Source organism: Panthera uncia, chromosome A2 (genome assembly GCF_023721935.1).
Source record: "Panthera uncia isolate 11264 chromosome A2, Puncia_PCG_1.0, whole genome shotgun sequence".
Classification (NCBI taxonomy): domain Eukaryota; kingdom Metazoa; phylum Chordata; class Mammalia; order Carnivora; family Felidae; genus Panthera; species Panthera uncia.
The window spans coordinates 95,592,633-95,598,868 of NC_064816.1; the positions used below are offsets into that span (position 1 = coordinate 95,592,633).

At 37.7% G+C, this 6,236-nt stretch overlaps 1 pseudogene; it reads left to right on the top strand.

Moving 5' to 3' along the window:
• Positions 1 to 472: 472 nt before the first annotated feature.
• LOC125929927 (40S ribosomal protein S2-like) lies at positions 473 to 1,159 on the top strand (annotated as a pseudogene).
• The last annotated feature ends 5,077 nt before the right edge of the window (positions 1,160 to 6,236 follow it).

Sequence of the window (6,236 nt, forward strand, 5' to 3'; positions counted from 1 at the left end):
ATCTTTGTACGATATTTACACATATATGAACTATGTCTTCTGTCACAGAAAATAAACCCTTAATATTGACAATTCTGTTACAGGCTCATGTTCTTGAAATCTAATCTTTACTAGGGACTTGATAAATATTTAAACATAAGGAAAAGCATAAATCAATTTAGAAGACAAAAAGTGGATTTTGCTTTTGAGAAGTAAAGACAATATGAAAGGAATTATTAGATGTTTTCAGATATTTGAAAAAAAAATTGTAATAAAATTAAAAGTTAAGTTAGAAAATCACTTTCAATGTTCATTCATTAATTGAAAAAAAGTGTGATGAGTGCCTGCAATGTGCCTAGCAAGTTTTCTAGATTCTATGGATACAAGAATGAACAAGAACAAACAATACACAAAGGTCTGCAGTCTACTATGTTATTCCAGTAAGATTCTCCTCAAGGAGGACAAGGAGTGGGTCCCCATTACCAAGCTGGGCTACCTGGTCAAGGACATGAAGATCAATTCCCTGGAGGAAATCTCTGTCTTCTCCCTGCCCATCAATCATTGACTTTTTCCTGGGGGCATCCCTCAAGGATGAGGTATTGAAGATTATACCTGTGCAAAAGCAGACCCATGCTGGCCAGCTGATCAGGTTCAGGGCATTTGTTGCTATCAGAGATTACAATGGACATATCGGTCTGGGTGTTAACTGCTCTGAGGAGGTAGCCACTGCCATCTGTGGGGCCATCATCGTGGCCAAGCTTTCCATTGTCCTTGTGCAAGGAGGCTACTCAGGAAACAAGATCAGCAAGCCCCACACTGTCCCATGACCACTGTGGGTCTGTGCTGGTGTGCCTCATCCTTGCCCCTCGAGGCACTGGCATTGTCTCAGCCCCTGTGCCCAAGAAGCTACTGATGATGGCCGGTATGGACGACTGCTATACCTCAGCGAGGGGCTGCACTGCCACCCTGGGCAACCTTGCCAAGGCCACTTTTGATGCCATTTCCAAGACCTACCCCTGACCTCTGGAAAGAGACTGTGTTCACCAAGTCTCCTTATCAGGAATTTACTGACCATCTTGTAAAGATCCACACCAGAGTCTCCATGCAGAGGACCCAGGCTTCAGCTATAAGAAAAATAAAGTGAATTAAAGCTTAAAAAAAAAATCTTCTCAGGCAGTTCACCAGATAATTCCTGTGTAATAATATGCAATTGAGGACATGGATTCAAAGCTCATCTGCAACCCAACATCACCTTTTAAGATGGAATATGTTAGTAAAGGATGCTCTATGCTTGTCCCCACCTCATCATTCCACTCTTTGAATATCCTCAAAGACTACATGCTGAATTTTTTTTAGGAACTTTAGGTAAGGAAAAGAGCATAGCATTTGAGTAAGAGCTGTGTTGTCCAGTATACCAGCCACCAGCCACGGGTAACTACTGAGTATTGAAATGTGGCTAGTTCAGATTGAGACGTGCTCTAAGTATAAAACACACTGGATTTTGATGGCTCAGTTTGAAAAAGAAAGTGTAAGCTATCCAAAAACTTTGTGTTGATTACATATTGAAATGCTAATATTTTTAACACATTGAGTTAAATAAAATATGTTATTAATTTATCATTTCTTTTTACTTTTTTTAATGTGGCTACTAGAAAACGTATATCTGTGACTCAGTTTCCCCAAGTGAGGGGATCTACATTTGTTTCCTATATCAGCTCAGTACTGTTACATAACAGAAGCTGATTCTTATTGAGTACTCAGCTCACTGAGTGGCAAACTCTCTTCCAAGCAAGTTACTTGTGTTTAAACATTTATCCTCATAATAACCCTGTGAAGAACGATTTCTCTGGATGAATAATTTGAGGCACTGAAAGGTCAAGAAACTTGCCAAAGGCTATACATCTAGTGACCAGGAGAGCAATAAGGCTTTAAAGCTATAACTAACCCAGTGACTCTCAATCCTGAGTGTCATCAGAATTACCTGCAGAGCTTGTTAAAACGCAGATTGCTGAGCTCCTCCTCCGAAAGTTCTGACTCCTTTGACCTGGGGAGTAACCTGAGAATGTGCATTGCTAACAAGCTTCCAGGTGATTTTGATGCTGCTGATTTGCAAACCACATTTTGAGAACCATTAGTCTAATAAAGTCCTCAGCATTTTTGAACCATTGTTTCTTTACCTTAAAGTGTGGATATTCCATATACCTACCTCACAAACCATGAAATTCACCATTTTAAAGGCTGCAACTCCAGGGTTTTGGTATATTCAGTTTTGCAACTATCATTGCTATCCAGTTCCAAAATGTTTCCATCACTCCAAAAAGAAACCCAATATCCATTAGCAGTCTCCATTACCCCTTACCCCAGGTCCTGGTAACCACTAATCACCTTCTTTATGGATTTGCCTATTATGGACATTTCATGCAAATTGAAAATATGTGGTCTTTTGTGTCTGGCTTCTTTCACTTAGCATAAGGTTTTCAAGGTTCATCCATGTTATAACATGTATGGATACTTAATTCCATTTTATGGTCAAATAATATAAAATTATATGGGCATACCACATTTTGTTTATCCATTTATCAGTTGATGCACATTTTGGTTGTTTCCACTTTTTGGTTATTATGAACTTGTGTGGATTTGTTTTCATTTTTTCATGGGATATAACTGGGAATGAGTTCAGCAGGAGTGGAATTGCTGACTCCTATAGTGTCTCTATATTTAACATTTTGAAGAACTATCAAACTATTTCCAAAGCATTGCACCATTTTACATTACCATTGGCAATGTATGAAGGTTCCAGTTTTTCCATAACCTTGACAACACTTGTCATTGTCTGTCATTTTGATTATAGCCATCCCAATGGGTGTGAAGTAGTGTCTCATTAGGGTTTTGATTTGCATTGCTGTATGACTAATGATGTTTAGTTTTTCAAGTGCTATTGGACATTTATATATCTTCTTTGGAGAAATGCCTATCCAAATCTTTGCCCATGTTTAAATTGGGTTGTCTTTTTATTGTTGAGGTATAAGAATTCTTTATGTATTCTGGGTACAAGTCCCTTATTGGATATATGACTTGCAATTTCTCCCATTCTGTGGGTTGCCTTTTCACTTTCTCAACAGTGTCCATTGAAGCAAAAAGCTTTTAATCTTGTAATTTATATATTTTAAACTGTATATATTTAAGTGTACAACATAATGATTTGGTATACATATAGACTGTGAAATGATTACTGCAATTAAGCTAATTAACATATCATCTCACATAGTTACAATTAAAAAGTTTTTAAGCTTGGGGTGCCTGGGCAGCTCAGTCCATTAAACATCTGACTGTTGGTTTCGGCTCAGGTCATGATCTCATGGTTTCTTGATTTCCAGCCTGGTGTTGGACTCTGTGCTGGTAGTGCAGAGCTTGCTTGGGATTTTCCCTCTCTCCATCTCTCTCTGCCCCTCCCCTATTCACGTTGTCTCTGTCTCTCTCAAATAAATAAACTTAAAAAAATTTTTTTCGATGAAATCCAATTTATCTGTTTTTCCTTTTATCACTTGTGCTTTTAGGTTATGTCTAGAAACAATTGCATAATCCAAGGTCATGAAGATTCAGGTCAGTAATCCATTTTGAGTTAATTTTTATACATGGTGTGAAATAAGGGTCCAATTTTATTCTTTATCATATCCAGTTATCCCAATCACAGGATCCTTTCAAAATTTAGGTAAAAATACTTCAGAGGCTATATTAATTATAGTGTGTTTATTAATAATAATTACAATACGATTTCCCCACTCTGCATGCTTCTCTGCTATTCTGTCAAAGATTTGTAAACACTCCTATTTAGAACAAAACAAATGTCCATTGAATTAAAACCTCAAGTCAGTAGGGCTCCTGGGTGGCTCAGTGGGTTGAGTGGCTGACTTTGGCTCAGGTCATGATCTCATGGTTCATGAACCACATCAGGCTCACTGCTGTCAGCACAGAGCCTGCCTTGGATCCTCTGTTCCCCTCTCTCTGCTCCTCCCCTACCACACTCTCTCCTTCAAACATGAATAAACATTTAAAAATAAAACCTCAAGTCAGTAATGACTGAACACAAGATTGGCAATTGTTCAATTACACTCCTTCATTTACTGTTATGTATTAAAGTGCCAAGATCCCTACCATTATGTCAACCTATATTAATTCCCCCATTCACATATATAGGATGAGGAACAAAGGAATGTATATCCTATATGATTCTCCTTTGCGATTTTATAATACCATTTTGCTCTCGTTTGTGCTTATGGTACCTAGTCACTGATGATATAACTACAAATTTGAAATGTGGTGAGTTAATTGCTGTATGCAATTGTAATAATTGGATATACAAAACAGACCAAAATAAGATGAATGCTAGAACATTTTTTTTTTAAAAAGGAGAGAAAAAAAGGCAAGTCCTACTGTGGGACTGACAGCAATTAATATACATAGGCACTTTTTTCCCATAGGAAGTCAGCTAAATGGAACGTAGAAGACATTGTTCAAAGGTTGTAAGAGGGTTGCATTGAGGGTGAAGATACAGAAAGTGTGGGTACATATGGCATCCAGAAAGATGGGAATTATAAAGTAAGAATTTGGGGGAATGTCTGTAAACTAAGGGCCCCCAGACTAGTGACAGGAATATTTAGGCTCCTGGGCAGATATAAGTCTGTGGTGCCATAATTGTAAGGGGAAGTTTCCTCAAGCTGTTTCAGCTTAAAAAATGTTCTCTTTGCTTTATTCCCTACCTCCATAGTCATTAGGCCTGTGTCTGTCCTTGGTTCAATTCTGAGGTCAGTATCTAGAGAAAAAAAATTAATGTTCTTAGTGTTATAAATTAATAAAGTTTTCTAGTGACTTTATCGAACATAAGCCTAAACTCTGTCAGATGAAGCTCTGGATCTAAATGAGGAAAAAAACCCTAGACTAGCATTGAGTCCAAGCAACATTGCTGAGTAGAGAGATGATAATGAAATTAGAAACCAAGCCACAGAGCCTTCTGCATTTGTTTCAGAATCACATATATATTCAATAAAATTCTGGTTAGTTACCCTCATGAGTCAAATGATAGAAGTAAAATTTGAAGTCAAGTTCTTCTTTTTGAATATATTGACTGAATAACTCCTTAGCATTCAAAGAATTTTGGATAGGGATGTAAGTATCTCAGTATGTTTAAGGAGGTAGTAATTCCTTAAATACCCATTCCTGTGAAAATGCCCACTACATTTGGTAACATTTAGTTGAAAGTTTCTGAAAAATAAACATTACCCCTAGATACGAAATAAAAGTTTATTTCTTTCAAACTTCACCCTTATGAACAAGAACTGAATACCAATGGGTATTATCCCACAACTTCAGACTAGGGATTATGACTGGAAGACTTTTATATAATTTATTGTTTTGTTTTTGTTTTTGTTTTTGTTTTACAACTTCCCCCATGCTTACTACATTCTTTTCTTTTCTGGTGTCAGCATTCCTATAGTACTTTGGTCTAAACTTCTAAAGCAGAAATGGTGTGCATGTCCATACTGTTAACAACTAAGTACTAGAGAGTACATGATCCACTCACAGCCAGTCTTGGAGATGAGAAAAAAGAGGAATCTCTAGGGATAGATGCAGTAGGCACAGCAATAAAGAGAAAAGGAATGCAGGCTATGAAATTCAGTCTTACAACTTTAAAGTCATGTGGTGAATTTATGTTCCATAAAATTCTTGTTAGTAACTACCATGAGTCTTAAGTCTAATCACATGAGTTCCATGGGCCTACTTGAGGGAATAAAAGGAGCAGTTGGAAATAACCTTAGGTCAGAGACTGGACCCCACAGAAGAGTAGCCTCTCTATCTCCTGTTGGTCCCACCAGGTGAGATTCTCTTGAATTAAGCAATGATAGCATAAACCATAACAACAACAGACACCACAGAAGTGGTGACCATACCCCACTCTAGCTACCTAGATTCTGGTATAGACCTAATCAGGTCTCTTTTCAAAACCTGCAGTTGCCTTTGCTGTCTTGTGACTTCCTTTGATTACATGTGAGGTTGTTTCTACACTCACACCTGTGACTGAATTGAATGGCTGATTGCCTCACTCCAGTTCACATTACCTGACTAGATCAAGCAATGGTGTGTCAACTCCAAGGGCTCAGGGATGGTGAGCAGAGCAAAGCAAGGACAGATATGAAAACCAGCACATAGGGTCTTATGAAAAGCATGAATTTTTAGGATATTAGAGAAGCAAGCTATAG